This window comes from Ambystoma mexicanum, chromosome 11, assembly GCF_040938575.1.
Source record: "Ambystoma mexicanum isolate Mex_15411 chromosome 11, UKY_AmexF1_1, whole genome shotgun sequence".
In the NCBI taxonomy this organism is placed as follows: Eukaryota; Metazoa; Chordata; class Amphibia; order Caudata; family Ambystomatidae; genus Ambystoma; species Ambystoma mexicanum.
Genome location: NC_090934.1, coordinates 779,403,815 through 779,431,721, shown reverse-complemented (window position 1 = coordinate 779,431,721; position 27,907 = coordinate 779,403,815). Strand labels below are relative to the sequence as shown.

Sequence of the window (27,907 nt, the reverse complement as noted above, 5' to 3'; positions counted from 1 at the left end):
AGCTCTGGCCGTCCCGGCTTCCCCTCTCGGCCAGGCTGCAGCACGACCAGCGTTCCTCCGTGTACGTCTTAAAGACGATGAGTTGATAAGTGCGCAACCTGAGGCAGGTGACTTACCAGATGAATTCTAACGTACAACCCACGTGGTGAAGAGGAGGCAGAGCTTTGTTAAGGTCAGTTTCTCGTTTGAGAACTAGACAAAAGCGTTGCAACTATGACGTGCGTGCGCTGAGAAAATATCCTGCTGTTTAATGTTGAGCAGGTTAGTTCCGGGAAACAGTCATTGGATCAGGATGGCGATTGGTGCTCAAAGTTTCTTCCATTGTGTTCAAGTGGTGCATAATGTTGAGATGTATTTTATTGTTATATTAATTCATCTATTGGTGATGTTTAATTCTTCCTATGTGAATTGGAAGGCAAACATGTTTTTCAGATGGTGCAGGAACAGGCGCTGTGCGGCACGTCTATGTCTAAGGTATGGATCAACAACGTACCCTATCCTAAAAAAAAAAAAAACACTAACACTACCGGAGAGAAATACGCCAACCCCCGGTGTACCCAGTTCCAGGAAACACTGGGATGCTACGCCGCCTGCGGGAAGGGAAACGAGAGGGAAACCAAAAGAAGTTTTTGGTTTTACCACAAACAAAAAAACAGGAAACCCTACGCGCCGAACAACTGACACAACAGGAGGATAAAAATACCCCAAACGACCCTCCAAGGACCGATATGAGACCAAAGTGTGAGGACCGCCCCAAATTTGCCGAAATCAAGTCAGCTCACAAAACACCACCTCAACTTACTGCGCCAAGTGTTGTTTAACACACAGAGAGAGGCCCTCCTTGTATATATTGTAGTCTGTCTGCGTAACTATCAATGGACAAGCAAGTGACTGCAGTCTGCCAAGCCGGCCACTTTCAGCTTAAGATCTTAACGAAGGTGTAACACATGATTCCTGCCCCACTGCGTCCACCAGTGATGGCAGCCATGATGTTATCCCGGCTAGACTACTGCAACTCCAGTACTTAGCACAACCGAAGGGCTTGATTCAGCGGCTGCAACGCTTGCAGAACCTAGCGGCCCGTGTGGCCACTGGCACAGCTTACGGTGCTCATATTTCTCCTGTGCTTCGAGTCCTCCACTGGCTTCCGGTGACCCAGCGGGTCGACTTTAAAGCTCTATGTATTGTTCACCGTGCACTTCAAGGCCAGGGTGCTGAATACCTCCAAGCTAAATTCACTCAAAATCTTGCCAGCCGTAGTGTGCGTTCTGCTTCGACTAATCGGCTGGTGATCCCAATCTTTAAACGGGTCCGGGTCGGTGGTCGTGCGTTTTCCATAGCTGCGGCTACTCTGTGGAATGACCTTCCGCTTGTTATCAAGAAAACCACTAACTATTTAGCCTTTAGGAAGGCCGTGAAGACTCATTTATTTTAGGCTGAGCTGATTGTAGTTGCAGTTACAGTCTCCCTCTCTTAGCACCATGATGCCCCCGGGCGACTGTGCGCTTTAGAAGTAACAGTACCATAACATAACATATAAATCGAGAGAAAAATTCCCTACTCAATTAATCCCACCAAAAGAGAGAATGCATGAAACAAGACCAACAGTTAAAAAGTGAATTTACTTCTTATCAGATCTGGCAGGTTATACCTAAAAGAGATAGTTGTGTAATCACCACCAGCGCAGAGTAAATAAAAAGGGCCCACTGACCGTCAATGCCCTGAAAGTATGCATGTCTCCTACCTCACTGGATCCGGAAAACCCCAAACAGACCCAGACTTGTGACTGGAATCGACAGAAACGGCAGTGTCCCAACGGCCCTGGCGATCCATTTTACACGGACCAAGAATGCTGGGTCCCAATCCGGCTCCCCACACGCCCCGTTTAGGAAGCGCGGTCAGCGCTAGCCAGCTGGACGTGTAGCCGGTGAGAAGTTTGGTGAGGGAAAACACAGCGTCCTCCACGCTCCCTTTCCCTTCGGCGCTCTCCCTCTCTCCCCCAGCGCAACCGCCGACTTCCCTCTCCCAAGTCGAGCCATTTCATTACCCATGCCCCCAGAGGGGGAGAAAAAGGTGAGAACACATGAATTCTCCCCAGGGCTTGCCCTTGCACCCCTGCAGAAGGAGGTACCATTGACCTCCATTTCAAGTCTTAGGTCGCCACAGCCTGAAAGTGCCAAAAATGGATGTCTGGCAGTTCATAAAGCAATTGAATGGGACCCATTGCCTAACACGCATAGAAAAAAAAAAAAAAACAACACACACACACACACACAACGCAAGTTCCACAATATCATCTGGTGTCTTTATTATTATTTATTTTCATTCATTTCTTTTTCATAGGCACATACAATTAAACAACCCCTTAATTAAACCCAGCATAAAATGGAGGGTTACTTAAACAAATGCCAAATCCTGCCCCCACTATGCAAAGCCCAATCAAAAGCACTACGACAAGTTCCAATCCAGACGGCCTCTCCAAAACACCATCTGAAACCGTTCTGCCAAGATCCAAAAATGATGCCTTCTCTATAAGATCCATCCAAATCACCTCTAACAAAGTACAAGGACTCTAAATTGAGACTGGATAAGCAGGAGGTACCACTGGGGAACGAGGAGCTAGTGCACAGTGTTACGCAAATCTAACTTCCACATAAAATGCGAACACATAAGTGTATCCATTATTTATGACCCCTTATGGTTTAAATGTCATATAGATGTGTTCTAATATTTATTCGTAGATTGTCCCAAACACACAGAATTAAATTCGCATAGTTATGTTTATTCAGCACAAGTTAACCTGGGGAGCCAAAAGTAGCTCCTGATACATGTTGATTTTAAGCAAACAAGGCTCTTCTGTGCTATTAGCAGGAGCTAAATAGCTCCCAGCTCTCCTCAATTTCGAACCCTGAAGTAAAATCCCGATATATTCTCTCCAAAGAGCCATTGAAAAGTAATGACAAGATCCAATTCTGTGCCTCCCTTACATTGCATTTTCCATAACATCTCTAACAAGGTGTCATGTAGACCCCTCCATTTCAAATCACTATCCAGCTACCCTTCCACAAATCTGATCCCTACACCCCGCTACCACCCAAAAACACCCCCACAAAGCCACATGCCCCTTTGAGGTAGTTAGAATTCTCCTCTACAATGACCATCCTGACCCTCCTTTATAAACACCATGTGCCCTCTTTACAAAGCCCCACACAGATGCTACATGTTCACATTTCAACTTAGAAATCTGTTCCTAGTCCTGTGGAGACTGCCCTGTACAGTGCCCAAAGCCAAAATGTAAAATTCCTTACTGCAATTCGCCTCTCTGCACAAAACCTAAGAAATCCAGCCCTCCGTACAGGAAAATCTACCACACTGAACAGAATGGTAAAAGAATGGAAGAAATGTAATGTGACTCGAGGTGAAAAATATTTACTCTGTGAAAACTCTAGCTTGTGGAAAAATCTGGCTGTGCAACAGGATAATAGTGCTTTGTTATGGATTTCTTGGCAAAAAGCAGGCATTTGGTCAGAACATGCTTGATTTTGAATTCTTACATTTTAAATATAAGCTAAAGCATTGCTATAATATACTGAAGGATCTCTTTACTAATATTCTATCACCATTAAATGCTACAGTGCATGTCTCACCTGTGATCCAGCACTTATCTAAAACCATGCCTCTATCAGCTTCCACATTATATAAACTTATTACGCCTCAAGAATTTACACCAGCGTCACATTGTGGTAGTAATAATTGGAATGTAGACTTGGGCTGTTTGTTGTCGGACATTGAGTGGAATTGCATTTGTGCAGGACCAGTTAAATATAAGATTGATTTGGAGTTACGATATACGCAGCAGCGGATTAACCACTACTTGTACTGTCTCCGTGGTTGTGTAAATTATGCTGTGAAGATGTTTGGTGGAAATGCAGAAGTGATTCTGGCACCACCCTCCATATGTTATGTTTATGTAAAAAAAATGCAACTGTTTTCGGATGGCATTTTCCATAGAATTGATGTGGTCTTAGATATATCCCTTCAAAGAGACCCGCTTGTTGGCGTATTGGGCATGTTTCCCTCTGATACTGGGTTATCCAGTGGAAAACGTTTTTGGGCATACAGGGCATTATTGTTTGCCAAAAGACACAGCCTGGAATTCTGGAAAAGTGATACTGTTCCTTGTGTTGATGATTGCCTGCTGAGTTTGTCACTTCTCTCTAAAAGGGAGAAAGTAACTTTTCATGGTAAAGATCAACATCAAAAGTATGAGAGCATCTGGGGTGTGTTTAATTACCTTTATGCTTAACTATTTACAATTGTGCCTTAAGGTTTACTTGGTTTGACTCCTCATTAACATCTTTGTGCGGTGGATGGTTTTAGTATTTCTGTATTCCTTTTTCTCTATTATTCTTCCCTCATTACCCCCCCACTCCCCTGCCATTTATTTTTACTCCTTTTTCGTTACGACTGATAGTTAAGTTTGTATCTATTCTACAATATGTACATACAAATGATTGTCCTATATTATTTGTTCATGAACCTTTAAAAATAATAAAAAATAATTTGAAACTACCGAAAGCTGCATTTATGTCTCATGCTTTGCACGCATTTAACTGTCAGGGTGACTAGTATGATTGATGACATAAGCACCATACCAACTGTGCATTGCATTCTCAGAAGGAATGCACATTTTAATTAATTATTTATTTGGTTATTTATAAAGCACTCAGCCCGATGGCATCTAGGCGCATTTCTTGACAGGGTAACCCGCTGAGCGAGTTGCAGTGGTTACAAGATTACAGGTCTGATAGATACAGTGTTACAGTACAGTACAGTACTAAGCAGTACAGGTATTAGTCGCATCATTGTCAGTATCGGGCGCTGCCGTCTAGTTGAGTACAGAAAGACCCAGGGGTAATTTCATTGCAAAGTTACAGGAGGGAGTACAGAAAGGCACAGGGTCATTTCATAGTTACAAGTGGCAGGGTTACATAGTTGCCAGGAGTAAAGCCAGAAGTGTAATACTCGGTTGATTTGCTTTCTTGAGTTCCTGGGTGAAAAGCCAGGTTTTGAGGTGTTTACGGAAAGCCCAGTTGGAGCTTTCGGATCTCAGTGTTACCGGTAGGCTGCTCCATTGTTTGGCAGCAATCATAGGGAAGCTGCAACCGCCGGCCTTATGGCGCTTGAATCTGGGGATGAAGAGGCAATGCAAGTATGCGCAGAGCGTGTCAGTCTAGAGGAGTGGTTGGGGGTGAATTTATCTGTTGGGAGTGAATTTATCTGTAAGGTATTTCGGTGCTTGCTTGTGTATGCATTTATGTGTCAGGGTGAGTGTTTTGAATTGAATGCGCTCTGCAATAGAAAGCCAATAGTGTTTCTACTAGTTGCTAGTGCAACTACTAGCTGCAATTACTAGTGCAGACACGTTTGATAAATTGTTGGTCATTTCTTAAGTTCCCAAAATGCACTTTGTTTTTATGCAAAGCAGTCAGCATCGTATATACAGGATACGGACATCATTAGACACTTAGATCCGCCCCTCGGTCCCACCAACACCACTGACAATCCGGCTCCAGTCCCGCTGGCACCAATGACAATCCACACCCTACACCTGTGCATGAAGGGGATTGGAGGAGGGGCGGGGCTCCCCAATTAAATTTGGGCCTTTTCCTGCCCCAACGACAAGGCGCTAAACTGAAGGGCGATGCAATGCTCAAGGATGCACCACTACACGATAAATGACTCCCCCCCCCTCTGCTGCACAAGTGATCCACAAAATAACCCCATTGCCCAGGAAGCCCAAATCGCCCCTCTGCACGAGAAAACACACAAAACCAACTACCCGCCTTACTGTAAACTGTTATGCTGAAAAGTCGTATCCAAATGTGCCCCTCTGCACAAGATAGACAATGTTCCACTAAACAAAACACTTCTCCCCTCTCTGTTGCACATAACACATCTCCAAAATACTCCTCACCAGCGGGCAGGGGAAAATAGCTTCTCCACGAGAAAACAAAAAAAAATGGCCTTTTAACAGAGGAATGCCCGTGATCAGCCACTGCGCAAAAAACACATTTGCACATAACAAAGGACCAAAATAAATAGAAATACCCCTTCTTCCTAGTAGGCCAAATCGCCCAGCTCCACTAAAATAACAACTAAGTATGCCATACATTTAAGACTTATTGTAACCCAAATTCGATTCGTAACGGCGGAAAGACGGTGTGCATCATCTCTGCCACGATGCAGCCTTAAGCTGCGGCCTTCCCAACTTCCCCTCTCGGCCACGCTGCCGCACCACCAGCGTTCCTGCGTGCATGTCTTAAAGATGATGAGTTGATGAAGTGCGCAACCCGGGGCACGTGACATATCAGACGAATCCAAACGTACAACCCACGTGGAGAAGAAGAGGCAGAGCTTTCTTAAGGTCTGTTTCTCCTTTGAGAACTAGACACTAGCATCGCTAATATGACGTGCGTGCGCTGAGAAAATATCCTGCTGTTTTTGTTGAGCAGGTCAGTTCAGGGAAATAGCCATTAGATCAGGATGGCGACTGGTGCTCAGAGGTTCTTCCATTGTGTTCAAGTAGTGCATAATGTTGAGATGTATTTTATCGTTATATTAATTCGTCTATTGATCCTTGCATTTTATGCAGGTTGTGTTTTGAAGGGCATTTTAAAAACAAGTGACATTGTTGGCTGGGTGTTGTTTAATTCTTCCTATGTGAATTGGAAGGTGAACATGTTTTTCAGATGGTGTAGGGACAAAAGTTAATACTTTTTTACATTCCCGGCTTGCTATCCATGTTTATTTGTGGGGGTTGTTTAACCAAATCGCTTAATTATAAACTAAAAACTGCATATCTTTGTCACTGTAATTCACATGTTTTGTGTTGAGGTCGATATGTCTGATCTTTATTACGATGTAACTGAACTTATTAGAGTTGTTCTGAAACAAAACAGGTTGTTAGCACGTTTAAGCTAACAAAGTCTGTTCCTTTAGCCTGTCGATTTAAGTCAAATGCGAAGTGAGCATATTGTGCATTTATATATATTTTTTAATTTATTTTATTTGTTGATAGCGCCCAGACCCGGAGGTATCACGGCGCTAAGTACATGGTTAGGAGAACATTAATGTTACAGGTATCATGAGGGGGACGTGGCTAAGCAGCCATGTTGTAAGATGCAAATTCTGTTGCTCCTGAGATTTGACCGTGATACTTTCCTCAAACGGAGGTATCTGCACACCTAGACGCCTGCGGTCATAACATAGTGCAGATGAAGGTCGCATGCACAGCTGAGCAAGAAAAAGAAACTTGGGGGGGGCTCTAATAACGGCATGCGGACCGTCCTTAGTCTGGGACCGGACCCTAACGAATAAAATGGCAGCGCAAAAAGGACGTGGATCTTCACAAAGCCAGTGAACTTCGGGGAGACATATACCCAATGTGCATACTCTAAAAGCAGCAGCCCAGCGATATCTGTGGGGAGCTACGAACGGTGAAGCTGCACCGAAGATCAGTGGACCGCTGAGAGTCTGACACAGCGGACCTAATTGAGGGACACGAGGAAAGCCTCAAACACCCGCGGGGCGTGTATCCGAAAATACTATATGGAGACGTCGGCACATATAGTGGAAGTACAGCGACTAACAATGAAACCATGCAGACAACCACAAGACGCATAGCGCTACGCCCAGGTGATCGGCAATAGTGGCCCACAGGGATATGCGTAATAGTAACTAACAGCGGGTAACAATCAAGAAATGTGGAGTGGGACTTTCATGCTTCCATGAAGTGATTAGAAGGAATGGATGTTCAGTCCGAAGCCTGAGCCCGGATATGCAGCAGTGCATTAAATCAAGGGAAGCTGCCAGAGGGGCAGCCTGTGAGGCGACGAGACTCGGGATCACCAGATAGCACAAAGGAATAAGACGTTGCGAGACACTAATCGGGGAAGGTGGCTGTCTGGTACAGACCAGCCGGACACAGATAGAGCTGCTCAGGCAAGCAACGCAGACTGAATATGAATATACCACAGAGGTCGGTGAAGATGTGCACTGTAACCGTAACCCCATGGTGGGGGAGGGTCTTCATTATACTGTAGCAAATTGTGCTCACCAACCAGATGCTGGCAAGTCTTGGTGAGGCTGGGATGGGGAGCAGCAGAACACACAAAGGTGCCCTCAGGGCTGATGCCAGGATACAGTATTGAGCCACGAAGTTGGCAGAGACACGACCCAGCCCTGGCCACTAGAGATGAAGGGCAACACCACTAAACAGGCAGCTGCCCTCTAAACAAATGAGGCATGACTGGTGCAGCCCTGCATCCACAGGAGTGAGTAGCAGCCACAGACTCATGCTTGCTTTATAGCGCTAACTCCTGGCATCACAGCAAATGGTAAATGCGCTGCAGACTCAGAAGCATACCCGACGTGGAAGTTATCAAACACAAACCTGTGCAGTGATATATGTCAATTAAGTTGGCAGGAACGTGAGGACATACAAACTCTTCTGTTAAGGAAAGCACAACAGTGCGAGGTGGGGCTGCAAAGCATGAGAAGTTCATTATATGCACCAGCATCCGGAGATGAAGAGCGCTTAGTCAGCCAGGCCTCAATAGGATGCACTTATTAATCACTGCGACAGACGAGGCGGAGTAACATATGACGGGATTGAGACAGAAAAACCAGTCTCGACAAAAAAGCCTGAGTAGCTGTACGCAGTAACTGGCAGCCGCACTGGGAGACATAAGGGCACACATGGTGGGAAAGTGGTGAGGCCTACCAGAAAAGTCAGTTCGCAAAACAGTGGAATCCATACATCGGGGCAGCACGATTGTCAGGAAAAGTGTGAAAGAGCACAACGGTTACCTAGCCATGGCATCTTAAGCCCAGAAAAGCAAGGGAAAGCAACTGATGCTGGAGGCAGGCACAAAAATTCGACACTAGCGGAGAGTACGGCCCAAGCGACCGCGACACCTCAAGCGGAACAACTGCCAGACAGAAGACATCAGCAGATACTGAAAGCCATAGCCCTCCTTGAAAGAGGCTCTCGAGACCAAAATGGACGGCATCAGCATAGAGGTGAACTTGTTGCGACAAGATGTGAGATCACTGGCTGAACACACAGGAACGTTGGAGAAGGAGGTAGCGGAGAACACGAGCAACTTGAAAAGCACCCTAGAAGATGTCAGGGTACTGCAGCAACGGGTGCGGAATCTGGAAGAAAGGGCTGTAGACGAATTATTGGGCTCCCAGAAGGAAAGGAAGGATCAAACCCAACCAACTTTATAGAGACTCTATTGCTACAGGCAATAGGCCCGGGACCCTCACTTAAGGCTTCACGGTCGAAAGGGCGCATAGATCGTTGATAAAGAGACCACCGCCCGGGGCACCACCAAGGCCGATTATAGCCCGAATACTGAACTACCCAGACAGGTAAAAGATCCTTGAACACTTCCACAAAGGTGGTACGGTCCAACATGCGTTTGCCACGAAAACTGCATACCCGGATTACACCCCCGGATTACACCCTACAAGTACAGAAGCTACAGATGAACTATAAATCGGTCAAGAGGAGGCTGAGAGCGGCGAACCTGAAGTACATGTTGCTGTATCCCGCTAGACTGAAAATAATTCACAATGGCCGAGCTATCTTTTTTGATAATCTTGGAGATGCAGATTAATGGATTGACATGGAGAATTTGCCAACAGGAGCGGAGACTGGCGGAAAAGGAGAGGCGGAAACACAAGGAGAGGGATGAGGCAATTGAAGGTCATTGGACATTGCAAGACTGAATGGCAACACGCCCTCCAGATGGAGACCTCTGGAACTGACATTTGCCACGACAGGAGCCAACAGGGTGGTGCTCATTAAAGATCGCACTACGAAGGAACGTACTTCACCCCAGTTTGGATTTGTTGTTCTCGGATAGTAGCAGTTACGTATCCGCCTACTGCGCCCCACGCACCAGGACGAGACTCTGGAGCGGAGGCAAGAAGTGGGGATGCCTGAGCACGAGGTATTGAGTTGGGCAACTGTTGGAAGGGGGGAGGGAGAGGGAGTTGAGGTAGTTAGTTGGGAAGTTGCCTATTGGTCCACACAGTATATGTTGAACTTGTATATTAGCCTGCTTAGGAGCATTAGAATGTTCAAATGCGATGAGTGAGCTTAGAATAGCATCTTGGAATGTTAGGGGACTTAACAGTTATATTAAACATAACAGGATCATGACTTACCTGAGCCATCAGACAATTGACATCGCACTATTGCAAGAAACACACCTCGCTAAGGAGAAACATATGGCCCTGGCTAAAAATGGCGGGGCACAACACTAGGCTCTGCATACTCCACATATGCGAGGGTAGTAATAATATGGGTAGCACCGTCGGTACCTCTGAGGGTGCGTGAGACTTCCCAGGATAAAGAGGGCAGGTAATTCGTAATGCGGTGGAGGCTGGAACAGAGAGAATTTTGTATTATTAACACGTACGCACTCAACCAGGAGACTGCGGCCTACTTCCGTACATTATACCCACTAATTAGTCCACATATAGATGGGCACATTGATATGGGGAGGGGACTTAAATTTTACGCTCAACCCTTCATTGGACAGATCTGATGACAAGTTCACCCAGCCTGCTCCCTCCGCCAAGGCCCTGAACACACTGTTACAAGCATTTAAAGGGATGGTCTAGTAAACATTTTTATTTAAAAAATAGATAGGCAACATAAAAAAAAAAAATACTAGCATTCTCAGTTTTAAAACTTCCTATGTAAAATTTTGAGCTATTCAAGCTCAAAATTCGCAAAAGCAAGCACATGGGCGCATCCATTTTGTGAAATGGAGGCCCTCCTGTGCTGGCTTTTGCTTTTGCGGCACTAATGAAGGAAAAGCCAGCCAGCTGTAGTAAACAAAGGCTACCGCTGGGTGGCTTTCCCTTCATTAGTGCTTTAGGCGGAGGACGGGGACCGGGGACCAGAGCAGGAAAGCTGCAGCTGAATCTCGGTAAGTGCTATTTATTTATTTTTTAAAAATAAGCACTAGCTGCATTTTTTTTTCTAAGTTTTCCGGCCTGGAGGAGCCCGGAAAACTTAGAAATAAAACCGCAGCTTTAAAAACATTGTATTTATGTTTGCGGTCGCTTTTGAAGCGACCGCAAACATAAATACAACGTTATTGTGTTGGAAAATGCTGCGTTTTTTCTTTCCAAGAAACTTGGAAAGAAAAACCGCAGCGTTTTCCAACAAACCGCGTGTGTTTCTGCCTGCTGTGGCTATCACTTTGGGTCTCCGGTGCTCCCAGGGGAGCACCGGAGACCCAAAGTGAAAGCCAAAGCAGGCAGAAACACATGCGGTTATGTTTACATGCCGCGTAGTGTTTCTACCTGCAGCCGATTTCCCATTTGGGGTTCTCGGGCTCCCCGTGGGGAGCCCGAGAGACCCAAATGGGAAAGCAGATTCAGGCAGAAACAACGCGCTTGTTTTCCGCAATGCCGCGTTGTTTCTGCCTGAATCTGCTTTCCCATTTGGGGCTCTCGGGGAGCCCGAGAGCACCAAATGGTAAAGCAGATTCAGGCAGAAACAACGCTGTTGTGTTGGAAAACGCTGCGGTTTTTCTTTCCGAGTTTCTCAGGCTCCTCCGAGCCGGAGGAGCCTGAGAAACTTGGAAAGAAAAACCGCAGCGTTTTCCAACACAATAACGTTGTATTTATGTTTGCGGTCGCTTCAAAAGCGACCGCAAACATAAATACAACGTTTTTAAAGCTGCGGTTTTATTTCTAAGTTTTCCGGGCTCCTCCAGCCCGGAAAACTAAAACGCAGCTAGTGCTTGTTTTAAAAAAAAAAAATAAATAGCACTTACCGAGATTCAGCTGCAGCTTTCCTGCTCTGGTCTCCGGTCCCCGTCCTCCGCCTACAGCACTAATGAAGGGAAAGCCACCCAGCGGTAGCCTTTGTTTACTACAGCTGGCTGGCTTTTCCTTCATTAGTGCCGCAAAAGCAAAAGCCAGCACAGGAGGGCCTCCATTTCACAAAATGGATGCACCCATGTGCTTGCTTTTGCGAATTTTGAGCTTGAATAGCGCAAAAGTTTACATAGGAAGTTTTAAAACGGAGAATGCTAGTATTTTTTTTTTATGTTGCCTTTCTATTTTTTAAATAAATTTTTTTTACTAGACCATCCCTTTAAACTCTCTGATATATTGCAGACTCTACACCAGCAGACAAGGGGATATTCGCATTTCGCGGCTCCTCACGATCTGTACACTAAATTGGATATCTTCACGGGGGAGGACACCCTATAGGAATTCGATAGGGCGGAATATAAAACACAAGTGGTGTCAGATCATGCCCAGCTGGTAGTCACATGGAGAGTATCCCCTCTCAGGGGACGCATCCCAACGTGGAGACTAAGAAGTGAGTCTTTAAAAGACGCAACATTCTGGGAACATCTGAGAGAGGGCGTGCAAGACTACTTTACACACAATACAGGGAGCGTTGCATCAGTGGTTACGTTACGGGAAGCCTTTAAAGTGGTGATCAGAGGGACCGCAATAGCCAAGGCGAATGGGGTGCAAGCCGCAATTGAAAGGAATTTACATAAAGCAGAAGGGAAATTAGAGGTTATAAATGCTCAAGGCGACCCAATCAGTGGCAAGGTTCAGGCGGTGGTCGCCCTGCAGCAGGAGTGCATGGAACACTGGGATATACTAGGTAGGTTGAGTTATAGGAAATATGTGGTACGACAGCATGCTGAGCGGGACAAACCGGGATGTCTACTAACCTAGTTATACAAAAGTGAAACTGAGCGCAGCATAATCCGGGCAATCAAAACAGGGAATGGAGAGGTCTGCGAGACACAGCAAGATATTAACGAGTGTTTTTATGATTATTATAAGAGGTTATATGAGGAAACGTCAGACCCCCCAGAGTCAGATATAGAAGCAGCCCTGGAGTCAATAGATCTTCCTAGGTTAGATGCAGAAGAGGTAGATAGGCTGGATGCCCCACTAACCACAGAGGAGGTGGAACGCATTATAAGAGGGTTGCTGACCGGTGAAGCTCTGGATGCGGACGGTCAACCCAGCGAGTTCTACAAAAAATTGATTACAGAGGTTGTGCCCCCATTATTGACAATGTTGAACGAATTGCTGGACAAAGGCATGTAGCCGTTGTCGCTGCGTGAGTCGATCATTGTCCCATTATTGAATCCTAACCAACCAGAAACCGAGTGCAGCTCTTACAGAGCCCTTTCGTTGATTAATCCATACTTACAGCATTGTTGGCGGACAGACTGAGGCCAGTAATCCACAAACTCATACACCCGGATCAGTCAGGTTATGTCCCAAATAGAAACATTGCATGTAATTTGAGACGACTGCATCATGTTATTGATCACACACAGGCAGATACCCGGCTTATCCAAGTAGCCTCGCTTGATGCCGTTAAGGCATTTGACTTGGTCAGATTGCCATGGCTGCTGGCAGTGTTGAGGTGTTTTGCGATGGGTCCCACATATATCAAATGGGTTAAGTTGTTATATTGCAGCCCACTTGCCAGAGTCAAGACAGGCACTACCATATCGGAGCAACGGCTGCTGAGTAAGGGCACTAGACAAGGTTGCCCATGGACTCCTGTGTTGTTTATATTGGCTTTAGAGCCGTTAGTAGTGTATTTACGGAAAGAATACCACGAGGCGGGCTTCACAATACAGGATAGCACACACTTGATCTCCCTGTATGCAGATGATATGCTCCTTTATCTACAACACCCAGAGACTAACTTACGATATATACCAGATGAGTGTGAGCACTATGTTGACCTTTTTGGCATTACAATAAATGTGCAGAAATCATGCCTGTTCCCCTTGGCTTGTTATAGAAGTAGACCCCGTAGCGCGTTGCCGGAGCTGTCGATCAAATGGGAAACAAACACATTCAGATATCTGGGAATAGACGTCTTCCACGGCCCGAAAGCAGAACATGTACAAAACACCATACAGGCAGTGAATAGAATAGAGAAGTCCATGGAATTTTGGCCAGGCTGCCACTTTCCTTTATGGGAAGGGCTCTGTTGTTGAAGATGGTGCTTCCAAGACGGCTCCACTACTTTACGAATGTTCCCTATAATATACCTAAAGTTTTCTTTAGGACACTGAACACGATATGCCGGCAATTCCTGTGGCACAATTCGAGATGTAGAATGTCGTTGGAGAAATTGCAGAGACCAGACGAGCAAGGAGGGATGAAGTTGCCGGACTTCGAGGGGTATTTTGTGGCATGCCAACTTTTTTGTCACTTATTGATTGGCGGACGAACAATCCCAAGACACTGAGTTACTACAACCGGCATGCGCCCCATTCTTTTTGAAGGAGGGGGTGTGGACTACAACACCACGAGGATCCAGTCCTCCACTATTGTTTAAGCTAGGCAAAACGATTTGGCAAAGAGCCGGCTGTATTCTGAGCAAGGACACATCTTACTCACCCCAAATCCCACTGGTAGCATTAAAGAGTGAAGATAAACAACTTAGGTTGAATGTCAGGAAATATTGGGTTCCGAAAGGGGTGGCGACAATAGCGGATGTATTAAGAGAAGGGAGACTGATGTCTTTTAGTGGAGTAGTTGCAGAATCAGGAGTACAGGAAGGGCAACACATAATTTATCCCTTATTACTCCATATTGTAAAGTTGAAAGGGCCGGGAGTCGAAGGAGCACTGTTAGAAGATGAACAGATAGAAACGCTTTATGATATTTCTGACGGTGGACATGCAGTATCAAGAAAATATGAGTTATTATTGGCAAGGCCAGATTACAACTTAACATAGATTAGACATAGTTGGGAGGAAGTCTTCCAAGAGCAGCTTTCAGACGCAGCCTGGAGCAGGATCATGGGGTATCATAAAAAGCTGTCCAGGAATGTCAAACTGCAGCTGATCCAATTGTACATCACTCACAGAGCATACTTGACTCCCAAGAAAATCGCTACATTCAGCAAAGCAACAGAACAATAATGCCCGAAATGTGGTCTGGTAGATGCAGACCTGATGCATACGTTCTGGGCATGCACAAAAGTTTGCCAGTACTGGGAAGAAGTGGCCCAAACCCTGACTAAGGTTGATGTGACAACAGAGTCAGTTTCCCCAAAGCATGTTTACTAGGAATCTTCCCAAGACCTAAGCATGCGAGACATGTAATTAAGTTGAGAGATCTAGCGTATATTTTAGCAAAGCTTAGGATAGCAATGGGGTGGAAGGCACGCAATAGTGCTGCAATCAAAGTATGGTTGGGGGACCTCTAAAAATGGTCGCTGGCCGAAACGTCGGTGTGGCAAGAAGCATCCCTGTCGGGGACAAGAGGAACAAAACGTAGATTTAGAGGCCTGGAAATATATTATACAAGAACTGATAGCCCCCGCACAAGAGGACTCCCAGACTCAGGCACACGTACTACTGGAACCCAAGGGGCAAGAGCAAGAGGCGAGTTCAACAGGCGGAATAGAACACAAATAGAGTGAGTGGGATAGGCAGGGGAGGGTTTAACAGGCGTGTAAGACGATGTGTTATTTGATGTTTTTTGCAATGACTATGTTATTTTGTTGAAAAAATAATAAAAATGTATTAAAATAATGTTACAGGTATCACAGCAATATAGTGGTTACATTGTGTCAAAGGTCACGAGTCAGGTGCATAGTTGGTAGGGCAGTACATTACAGATATTTGTTGAAGAGTAAGGTTTTTGCTTTCTTACGGAAGAGAGCCTAGGCAGGTTCGTCTTGGACGTGTCGAGGCAGAGCGTTCCAGAGCGTGGGAGCAATGGTAGTGAAACAGGAGCCCTCGGCTCTTTGTCTGGTGAATCTGGGAATGCTCAATGCAGAGGTGGTGGTGGAGCGGAGATTGCGCACGTAGTGTTTCTTAGTGATACATATATGGACTTTATTTGATATAATTCATTAGATGGATGGAAAACTTGTGAATTATAAATCAGAATAATGGCATCTTTAAGTAAATGTAGCTGTCTCAACAGTTACAAATGAAGTGAGGAAAAAAAAGACTGCCTTCCATACCCAAGTCAAAAAGGAAGATCTTCCTGGAATCATTTTTGAGTCATCCAGTGACTCCATCCTAGAGTCATCAATCGCTAGTTCAAGGAGATCATCCGAAACCATCCTGAAGTATGTGTATAGGCCAAAATATTTAAATGAGATGACTCAATAGTTATCGCAGAAACTACTTCAGGTTGAGTTCTGATTACTTCCAGTGATGATCTTGTATTACTCCAGGATGACCCCATGACAACTTCAGGATGGGTGGGGATTACTCCAGGATAACTTCATGACAACTTCAGGATGGGTGGGGATTACACCAGGATGACCCCATGACAACTTCAGGATGGGTGGGGGGGGGGGATTACTCCAGGATGACCCCATGACAACTTCAGGATGGGTGGGGATTACACCAGGATGACCCCATGACAACTTCAGGATGAGTGGGGGGGGATTACTCCAGGACAACCCCATGACAACTACAGGATGGGTGAGGGGATTACTCCAGGACAAACCCATGACAACTTCAGGATTGGTGGGGGATTACTCCAGGATGACCCTGTGACAACTTTAGGATGGGTTTGAAATTGTTAAAGATTACTGCGGAAAACTTCAGGAGAAGTTATTTCATGTTGCTTCCAAACGCTTTAGGAAAAGGGTTTTGATTCCTTGTGTGTAAGACAGGTGGTGTTACTATATGGGGAGTCTAGTTAGACATATGGATAGTGTACTGGAAAACCTCAAGGGAATTTGCAGCCGTTACTTTCCATCTTTGCCTTCTTTGCTAGAGCACTCAAATGTCATTAACTAAGGTTCGCTGATTTAGTATACAAAACTACAAATCCAGCCCACAATGTCACACCCCACTCGTAAACTCCCTCATTTCAGTTCTCATCTCTAGCTAACATGGCATCATACCCAATAAACTCCCACAATTCCAAATCTCTGCACTAAAATAGACACTTTCAGTGATCTTAACGGAATCCGTTAAAGGTCTACCTGCATGACAGACTGCTGATCACTTCACCCAATATCACTATGAGCAGCTAGCAATTAGTTCGACCATTCACCACACCCAAGAAAACACTACCTGACCCCCAACAGAAATCAATAGCGCAAAAACATGTACCATTTACAAGTTGGCACCAACCTACAAATTCACCAGATCAACTATATAGTTCTACACACAAGAGCACTTGCATCTTCAGTTTCACTGAGCAATGTGTGAGCTACAATTACGTGGTCGATTAGCAGCAGGCGCTGACATAGCAAACAAACTCAGTTGTGGGGATTCCATAGTTTTTTTAAGACCGTAATCTGAATGATTGCGCAGATGTATGGGAACGTGTAGGCGTCACTTCACTGTCCAAACAGGCATGACCGTCATACTGCTACAAGGACACACTGTTGAGAAGACGCGAGTTGAGCTTGTCAAATTAGATCTGTCCGACAGAACATTTGTAGAGACATCTGCCGATTTAATGCTATGTCTTTCAATTTTCCAGGTGAAGTAAGAGGTGGGTTCTGGGGAAGGAATATAGGAGAAATGAAGAACACTAGCCATCCCTGCCCAAAGACTTAGGTTTTCCAGATTTTGTGAACAGCCATTACTATGTTTTGGAATAGTCCGTTTCCACTCATCAGCTTTTACAATATAATTCTCTTGTTTTTCTCACTGCATCTTCTTCTTGTAGTTCACTCCCAGATTCCACCAGTAGCTGCTTTTTCTCCTCCACCTTTCTTTTTAAAGCCTCAATTAGTCCCTCTGCGTCACAATAGGTTTTCATTATTTCGTCAAATGTTTTCTGTGTCTTAATACTGTTTCTTGGCTGCGGGCATGAAAAAGGCATGTTGAAACTTCATAATGTGTCTACCAATACAACAAACATTTTGCTTGAAATGTACACTGGGGAACGTGACTCCCCTTAAGCGCAATCCTATCCTTCCCCATCCGTCCTCTTGGATTTTTTGCTTATTCTTGCTCTCCTTGGCGCTTTTCCTCCCTCCCCATGCAGCTACCCACAACTCTGACCTGGACTACGGTCCCCGAGGGCGTTCAACCCATAGCACTTTGCCAATAACAACTGTAGAGAGTTACTCTAGAGGAAAGAGATGCTGTAAAAGAGCGGTGGGCATTGTGCAGCATTCATCTGTATGTGTGAAAATAGGGAATGCCTCTGCATAGGGAAGTCAGATGTACCCTCCTCGACAAAACATCAAATAGATGAACAAAACAAAATACATTGCTTACCTGACTACAAAAGCACGACTGCCTTGAAATCCTTTTTTTCACATATTTCTCTTCTACTTTCATCAAGATGCTTCATCAGCCATTTACAATTAACTTCACCAGGAATTGCCAAAGGCTCAATTTCCCCGTCCTTTCAAATACACAGAGAATTGTCGGAATCAAAGAAAAGCGCATTAAAGAGTGCCATGATTTGAGTTACTGCCTAAAAGAAGAAATAAAAAAAGTAAATTTAGTATGCTCCAAGTATTTGTGAACCAGGTCTGTACCCAAAACAATTAATTTATAGTGGGCTTGCTATGGATGTTCCTGCCTGATGTGTCCCGATTTGTGAGCGAAGCGTCTCTTGGTGCTTGGTAACTTCCTCCAAGACTTTCACCCATTGTGGCTTTAACTAGTTGCATCTGCTTGCTAATAAAATGAGAGGGTGTTCTGAAGAGGCAATACATTCTTAACTGCAGAGCTCTTGTACCTAAAATGCTGCAGTCATTTTGTGTGTGCCCTTTAAAAGAGAAGAACCTTTTTCAGTTTCTTAAATGTAAATATCAACCATAGGGAGTCCCGGCTTCCAGACAGCAACATGTAGAGGAAATTATAGGGACCAGAAATAGGACGGTATGCAGGGACAGAACCCATGACCAAAGTGATCTGTACTGGGGGAACAAAAAGTAAATATCACACCTTAGCAGGAAGGCCTTAGATAATATGAGCCATGCACTATCCTCCAGAAGGGTCAGAAGTCTCCCCCGCACCCATAAGCGTTGCTAGTATGCCATAAATTATGCAGTACAGCTCAAATAGGGCAGCGCTCAAAGCAGTGGAAGAATCCTGCAAAAAAAGTAAACCAAGCCGTGGGTAAATTTTGCAGAGCCATGGTTTCTCACACATGCGCCACAGTCTGATACATGTAGATTACTTAGAGGGTCGCGTGCACCTATCTGAGGAAGGCATGGACCTATTTGTGTGGTACATTGTGGGGGTGTTGCAGCAGCAACCGCGTTAAAGCCAGAGAGGGGCAGCCAGTAGGAGCATTTTTCCTCTACTTGGCGACAGTTTGAAAGCGATCAGCCTGATCAGTAGAACAGTCATTGTGTGGAGAGGGAAGGAGTCGCCCCACCCACGAAAAGGGGGCCAATGTATGCTGAACAGCTATGGTGCCTTAAGGCAGTGGTCTTCAAACTGGGGGGCCTGAAGGATGCCCGGTGGTGGGGGGCTTGAAGGATTATGGCGACTGTTTTTAATAGAAAATATAAGCATTTGTGGTGGGGGCCAGAAACTCTAATTTTACTCAAGGGGGAGCTCAGCATAAAAAGGCTTGAAGACCACTGCCTTAAGGGAATTAAGTGACCTCCCACTTTCAAATAACAAAGCAATTAACAGCACTCCTTTCACGCCCAGGTCAGAAAACTCCTGCTACCGTGCCAGTCCTCTGATACACAAGGCTGCTGAACAATCCGGAAACGCAAGAAAATAGCTCCAAGCTCCACAACATCCAACGAGAAGGAACTGGTCCCATCATTAGAGACAAAAAAACATTAGAGACAAAAAGCAAGCATTCAATAATGTTTACAGGCAAACTATCTTCAATTAACTGCTGAAGTCAAGTGGTTAGAAAAAACAAACTGCATTAAAGGGGCAATAAAATCCCTCCGGGAACCTCATCAACCTATATAGAGCATGTGACGCAAGTATAACTAGAACATGCAGTAATCCTGAGTCCCTGAAACTTACATTTGTATATATTAAATCATGTAGCAATTTCCCCAAAGTGTTGAACAAACTAAAGGTAGATGGAGTAGAGCACGAGTCATGGGGGGAATTAGAACACTGTCCCTAGCACATAAAAGCTGGCACAACTAGCCCTACTGTGAACCGAAAAAAAGGCAATGGAAAACGGGGGTAAACAAGCCTTCTGTTTTCTTTAAAATAAATGGCGCAAAAAGCTCTGCCTCACGAGTATAGCATCCGTAACCTCCAGCAGTGAAAAAATAATATTCAAAAGCATTGCAATACAAAACGACAGTCTTTGAATGCTAGACAGTTTGCTTTTTATGTGGGGCAGCTTTACAGAACCTCTTTAGGGGTGCTTTGACCTTGAACTTAATAACAGAGTACCTGTCCTGTACACTTCTCACGAATCTCAAACTGATGCACATATTGTAAACAATCTACCCCAGCTTGAACGCGGTGGAACGGGGGAAAGGGGTGGGCAAGGTGGTCGAGACTCTCCTTTAATGCAAATTCAGTTGCTGGAAAATTAATGGATGCCACTTTTTTTTGTTTTAGTTGGCTGGTGTTCAATGGCTTAAGTGAAAGCAATGATCAGGTTGCAAGTATTGGTAAGACAAATAGATGGGGGACATCTGTCCACTGTTGGTTAGATGAGCCTTTTTCTCCCCCTTCTTAATGAGAGCTTGGATGGCCAATATCTGCAACCATTCTCTGTGTGCAGAATCGCAACAGCAAATGTAGTTGGAGCTTTTGTAAAGTAAAGCCCAAAGCGCCCTGTGCCAGTAGGAATGCAGGAATCAAAGAACGCATTCATCAGGGCATTTCAACCATCCCACAGTGAGACTACACCTGGCAGTGGGTGCAGCACACCCCGTACCACACAGCTGCTCAAACAGTCTGCCACACACTTCATAATTTAGCCAGCTTTCATGCCAGCCTAACAAAACTTTGCCACCCTGCTTCAGAATTAAGAAATATTAAAGATGCTGCGAAAGTCACACTCGCTTCCCACGAGCCACACATCAACAATCCTCACACAAGGGAAATCTATGCCAGCAGGCGTCGGTGCACTGGCATGCACCTGTCTGGGCAACTTATTCAAAATGACAAGCACTGTGCCCTTTATATACAATAGACACATTCTCACAGGGGCTATGCGACACTGCAATGTTCTTAAGCAGACGACCGAGTCAAATCTTGAGTTGGGCTCGTGCAACTCTTTCCTTCACAGTAAAGCACTGGAATGATTTTGCTCGTACCCAAAGAAGGTGCGGCCATGTGTACGAGTAGTATATGCACCGTACCGTAAACATAGCAACGTCGCACACAAGGGCACAGCAAGCACGTGGATAATTGACCACTTTAAAAAGCAACATGGGATTTTGCAAAGGTTTGTTTAGTACATTATGCTTCTGCCGTTCAAGCCCACATGTGCACTGTCCCCTACGGACCGGGGAGGGTCTAAGTGCTCTTCCAAACTAGCAATCAAAATATATGTTAACATATGGCGGTGCCAGCAAGATAACAATTACGTTTTTTGCCTTCTAACAAGATAGTCACTCTACAGCAGTGGTCTTCCAACTTTTTTGACCCCGACCCCCCCTAAGAAAAAGGTACCTGGCTTGGGCCCCTCTACACACATGGACTCCAAAATGTTTATCAGTTGCGAACGGTTATCGCCTGCTGGTGTAGAATGGTGGCCCGAATGGAGGTGTGGGTGCCGAACACCAAATTCTTTCAAAATCATTGCTTGCAATAACTCAAATTAGATTAGAGGGCAAATATTTGTAAACACAGCATTCAGAATGTTTTGCTACAGAGGACTTGACTGAAAGTAGTGTTGGATATTTATTTCCTACAGTAACGTTTGACATGTAACAATTTGTTTGTTAAGTACAACAACTTGATTACCTTCAATGCAGTCACTTGCAAGTTGGACAGTGGCATACTGGAGAACTAGTTTGAAGGGTGGGCCTGTCTTTCAGCAGCCAGCCTGTCACTATTGGGTGCAATTTTTGCAATAGCCAACCACAGGTTTTCTTCCAGCTTTAACCGATATTTAGTCTTTAAGGATGCAAGTGCTGAGAATCCAATCTTGCAAAGGTACGAGGTGCTGAAACGTAAACAGTACATTAAGATAAATAGTTGTGTTTGATTATGGCTTTGTAGGCCCAATCTGTCAGGACTGCCGACATCGTCTCCATGACGATGATGGCAACAACAAATATCTTGCACAGACGCCATTCGGGGACTCTTTGATCAGACCTACGAGCAAGAGCGCTACGAGCAAATGCTGCGGGTAAGAGACCGTCTATAAAGTATAATCCCGAGTGGGCAAGGGTAAACTTTTTGAATACAATAATGCTCTAAGCACTTAATCAATATGTGGTTAGTATAGAACTTGTAGCCATATGATTGTAACAGATTAAAGAACGCACTACGCGTGCGGCCAGTAATTAGTATTTGGAGTCTCTAAACTCCGGTATTTTTCACGATTTGATATAAGAGTACATAGAAATAAGGAAGTTAGTGCATGCAATGCACAACCAAAATGAATGTCATTTGTTAGCCATCCAAGGATGTCTTTACATTTCAAACTAAAAGAATACTGAGGTTTCTACAATTTACTTGTTTTAAAGGGATTGAACCCATTTATTCATGAACATGAGTCAATACAAACATTTGAGAGCTTACATTTGAACGTAACTCCATTCGTTCAATCTTATAAAATGAAAAGTACTTTGTTATACTTACAGGCAAGTACATGGACTAATTTGCTATATTTTTTTGCTCTTTCCTTTTGTTTTTGATATACCCATTTATATTTGTTTTTATATCCTATGAATCCTCCCCTTTGCCAACCTTTGTTTCTCTGTGACTGTTTAATGAATATTTGTGTTTACCATATTGAAATGAATGCAAATAATTCTTTGGCTCACTGCCAAAAATCCCTGCCAATTTATTCATCCCTTTTCCTTCCTTTCTCAACTTCCCATCCCCATATTCTTGCTTTTTATATTGTTTGGTGGGATCACCCATGCAATGATTGATCTATGTGTAATTTATGGATGCGACATTGCTGTTATTTTGTATGTTTACAATTAATCTTTTCTTTTGTGATATACTTGTACAAACAAGTAGTGATTAAGGCCCTGATTTGAGAAAGGCTAGTTGATATAGCTGAAACATGTGTCATCATAAAAGGGCATTTTCAATTTAATAGAATAAAAACCTTTTTTTTTCTGGGAAACTGGATTTGGCGCCGTCTTCTATCTGAGTACTTTCGATGATGTACATTAAGATAAAGTTCGAAACTCTGCATTTTGCCAAAATACACCCAAAGACAATTTTTTGAATTGTCTCTCCAGTAGGCGGACACTTTGAAGCTCCATTAGTTCCTCCTTGAGGTGTATTGAGAGGTGGGCCACTACGTCTGCTAGGAAAGGCTGAACCACTCAGTCAATGATGCTACAATTGTCCTCTGGAAAGTAATTTGAGACTGGTTCTGAGATGGTTTCCTATTAGTTCAGCAACACATGAAAGATCATACTCCGTCTCCTCAAGAGCATCTGCTAATAATGGAAACGCATCAGAATGCAGACATTAACCCTCCTCCTCCAAAGCTCCAGCTTCTTCTTGAATGCTGCTATTTTTGCGTTCATAGCCAATGATGTGGTTTCTTTTCTGTGCCTCGCAGGGAAAGGTTTTGAAAATGTAGCTTTTCAAACAGAAACTGCTCTCCTGAATATCCGTGAAGACCTGCTCTCCAACCTTGATTCTAACACCCTGTGTCCTCATTTTACTTCTGCCTTTGATACGGTCAACCATGCCATCCTACTCAACTGTCTACATGATAACCTCTGTATCACTGATCAGGCCCTGGCTTGGCTGACCTTCCTCACCGATCGACCCTCTCAGGTCCAACTTGGGTCCTTCCTCTCTATCTTTATCTCTACCTGTGGTGTTCCCCAGGGGTCTAACCTCTCTCCCTGGCTGTTCAACCAATACCTGCCACTTCTTGCCCACCGCATTGTCACTCTCTTCCCCAACTTTCAGTGCTATGCGGATGACACCCAACTCATGTTCAGGCTCCCTTCCGCCACCTATTCTCCTTCACTCATCTCTGACGGTCTGTCTGCTATCCAGGAGTGGTGTGCCACCAACGATCTCTGCCTTAATGCCAGTAAGACTGAGATTCTTCTCAGCGGCACACCCACTCCCTCCTTTCCTGCCACTCTCTGGCCAGCCTCTCTTGGCCCTCTTCCTGCTCCCACCTGTGAGGCTAAAAACCTTGGGGTTGTCTTCAACTCCACACTTTCCTTCGCTCCTCACATCTCTGACATCTCTAAGAAGTCACACTACCAGCTGCACCTCCTCAGAGGTAGTCTTCCTTTCCTCTCCTTCCCCCAGAAGCTCACTGTCTCCAGAGCTCTGGTTCTCTCTAGGCTGGACTACTGCAACAGCCTCTTTCTAAATCTGCCTGCCTCTACTCTCCGCCCTCTGCAACTCATCCAAAACAGGACTGCGAGACTTGTCCTTAGCCTCAAGCCCAGGGATTGTATCTCTCCAGGACTGAAATCTCTTCACTGGTTCCCAGTGGCGGCAAGGATTAAGTTTAAACCCCTCTGCATTGTCCACAAGGCCTTCTGGGGCCTGGGACCTCAATACCTTCAACTCTCTCTTCCTAAATATCTTCCTTCGCAAGCTCTTCACTCATCCGCTTCCAGCCTCCCTGCCTCTCTGAAACTTGAGGAGAACCATCTCCGGTTCCGGAAGCACCTCAAGACCTTCCTCTTTGCTTCTGCTTTCTCTCTTCCTCTTCCCTGCTGATCTCCTGGCTGAACCTGAATTGGCACTGGTTACCTGGCTACCCTCTGATCTCGGGCCCAGGTCCCCTCCCGCCAGTTGCACACCTGCACTGCCCCCCCCCCCGCAACCCTTGCACTCGGGACTGTTTCTGTATCACTTCAGCCCCTCCAGCACTGACCCCTGAAGTCTGCTCCTACCCTTGCACTTGCCACTAGCTGGCCGTCTTCATTTACTGTCTTTAGTTATTTATTGTCTTTATTTTACTGTTATCCTATTACTGCACTGCCCCCTGCACTTTTCCCCTTTCCCCTCCCCATGCACTTGCGCGATCTCAATGTCACCTGGCCTGTCTGTCTTCCATCTGTTTCCCCTCCCTTGCCTCGTCGCGCCTTGAAACACTTGTGTATAGGCGTGTTATAAATGCCGTACATTATCATATCATATCAAAGAGGTTGCCATAGTAAGCTAACAGTACAAGGCAGTATGAGGCACACAGAGGCTCTTCTTCCAACTGGTCTAAACCCAGGAGAAAGTCTCTCACTTTGTTCCCGAGTTCCTAAACACGATTTAAATTCTTTCCCGACCTCCGTGTGAAACAACAAAGCATCATGTTCAGCTCCCATTTTTGCACATATTGTGGCAAAAAGACGGGCTCTTGTGCGGTGCATCTTTATAAAATGTACAATCTAAAATGTACAATCTTTACAACAGAAGTCAGCACCTCTGAGAGTCCATTCCCCATATTGTGCACAGGCAAAGCTTCCCGGGGGATCATGCAGTGTGTCCACAATATATGTCAGTGGGAACTTAGGAAGTAGTTAACAATGTCAAAGACTACAGATGCAGTTGCTCTGCCCTGAATTGGTTTACAAAATATTTCTCCAATATTTCTTTACCACGGCAGTACCTCACAAAAGCAATCAAATGTGCTTCTTTTGAAATGTCAGTGCCTTATGAGGCCAAACTGACTGTTTCAAGCGCGATATCAATTCTGTACTGATATCAGAGGACAGGTCAGTGATGCAGCTGAAAATTGTGGCGTGAGACATAGGGATACTTTTTCATTTTTCTGCTGCACTGTCACTAAGCATTACCCGGTTGACAGCGAGAATTGATGGCAGAATTACTTTCTCAGCATCTGTAGAGAGCTTTTTGTTTTTGCCCAGATAATGTGGTAAGAAGCTTCCAAAGCATTTGCAGGTACTGAGGCCACATTTTCAACAGTGCTTTTCTGCTATTGTATGCCTTGCAGCTGCCGTACAAACAAATCCCTGGTCTTTTTTTGCTAAATCGGCATGTTTTGTTTCCAAATGCCACCTTAATTGTGTTGGCTTCAGGCTTGCTTATGTAGCGCCACAAACCACACACTGCAGCTTAACTTGTTCAGCAACTGCGATCCATGTGAACCCAAAGTTCAAATAAGAGACATCATATTTCCGTGTTTTTGCATTTCTTTTGTCTGTTTCCACCTCTCCTTCTGCTTTTCGTTTGAGATTCCTACCATCTTTCGGCACTAGGAAAAAATCCAGTTCAATGTGATATTTCTGCATTTTAAAGCACGAACACAATAAAGACCGATTTATTCCGGTCGTTTTTGTATTGGCTTTAAAATGCAGAAATATCACATACTGCCCCCTCCTTTCCTACCCGCTCAATAACTCGTTAATCGGGGTGGAGTAACTCCCCAGACCTCCAATTTCTCCACCCACCACCTCATCAACACACGCATCCCACCCACATACGCTCACACACACATACAGTCCAAAACTCACCTCTCCCTTCTGAGAAGACTCAGCTGGGGCTCACAGCGCCCGTCAGCGCCTGCGCGCACTAATGTGCGGCAGGTGTTTGACAAGTATGATATATGATAGTTCGATTTAGAAAGACCACCATGTGCGGTCATGGAGTGGTCTTTCTAAATCGATATCCTCCCCCCACCTCCCCCGAATCGGTACAGTGAAAAAGATCTTTTCACTTAGTACCAACAATCCATCTGAAAAAGGATCCTGAATCTGAAAACATTGCAAACCCCCACTTTAATTTATGTCACATTCGTTTTTAAAAACCATTTCACGTTTTCAAAAATTTGAAATGCTTCAAGATTTAAAATGGCAAACAAAACACTGTTAGGGAGAATTCTCTGTTTAGGCTGAATTTCCTAACCTAGTGAGTCCCCCAGCAGCTTTGCTGGATTTCTGGAGTTTGTTTTTTTCATCCTGCCAAGAGTGAGATTCTTTTTCTCCCACTCTTGGACATGATTTGTGGTATTTCTTTGAATGTTAAAGTGTTCTATGGGCTATGGGGTCTTTTACTCCATAGGGTCTCATGTGTTTTGCTATATGTGTTACACAGCACCCTCTGTGCCGTAACACCGGGGTGTCCTAGGTGACCCCCACCAGAGACTCCATACCCTGGGACTGACTACTGTCTCCCAGGGCATGTAAAGCCACCATTGGCTTTACTAGACCTAAATTTACTAACAGAACCAGTACAAACCATCCTATTGTGGACGCACTGGTAGGAGTAATTTGATTACCCCTGGGTCTGTTGTTCGAGGGGGCACTGTCCCGTCCCCCCTCGTCGAGTTTTGGCTGGTGGCAGTGGATACTACTTTTTATATTCGACCGCGAATATATCCCTATGGGATTTTCCCATTGTTCGAGGCTAATACTTTTTCTACATAGCCTCGGTCATACCGCCGGTTTATTAAATTAATATAAATTCACCGGTTGGTATTTTCTGCCAGAACTCGGTTTGTAAATGGCATATGTGTTCGCCTCTGTAACTCCAAACCAAAGGTTGAGCCCTTTGTTCCACTTTTGGCGGGCTTCTGCACAGAAGCCCTCCAGAGTGGTGCCATTCTGTCTGGGTACCACAGGGCGTGTGGGAGGGGGTTTAGGCAACCTGGACTGAGTTGCCTTGGCAACTCAAGTCGCACTCTGGTGTGATTGGCCCAAGTGGTGAGCCGCCCCGCTCACCACTTAGCATGTTTGATTGACAGCTAGGCTGAATGAATGGGGGTTTTCTGCATAAAAGCAGGGCTTTGGGGACTGGAACTTCAGAAGTCGCCACAG

General features: G+C 45.0%; 1 long non-coding RNA gene across 6 annotated transcripts in view; it reads right to left on the bottom strand.

Moving 5' to 3' along the window:
• The window catches only part of LOC138503741 (uncharacterized), a 267,570-nt gene that overhangs the window by 231,310 nt on the left and 8,353 nt on the right, over positions 1-27,907 (bottom strand). For 2 of the 6 annotated variants that reach the window (XR_011279693.1, XR_011279698.1), the window contains exons 4-6: positions 21,936-22,137; positions 18,297-18,498; positions 12,151-17,874 (exon numbers count right to left, since the gene is read on the bottom strand). This is a non-coding gene — a long non-coding RNA (uncharacterized lncRNA). Of the gene's footprint in view, positions 1-12,150; positions 17,875-18,296; positions 19,122-21,935; positions 22,138-27,907 lie in introns of those variants that run through there. The other 4 variants (XR_011279696.1, XR_011279694.1, XR_011279695.1 and 1 more) reach the window with 4 other exon arrangements.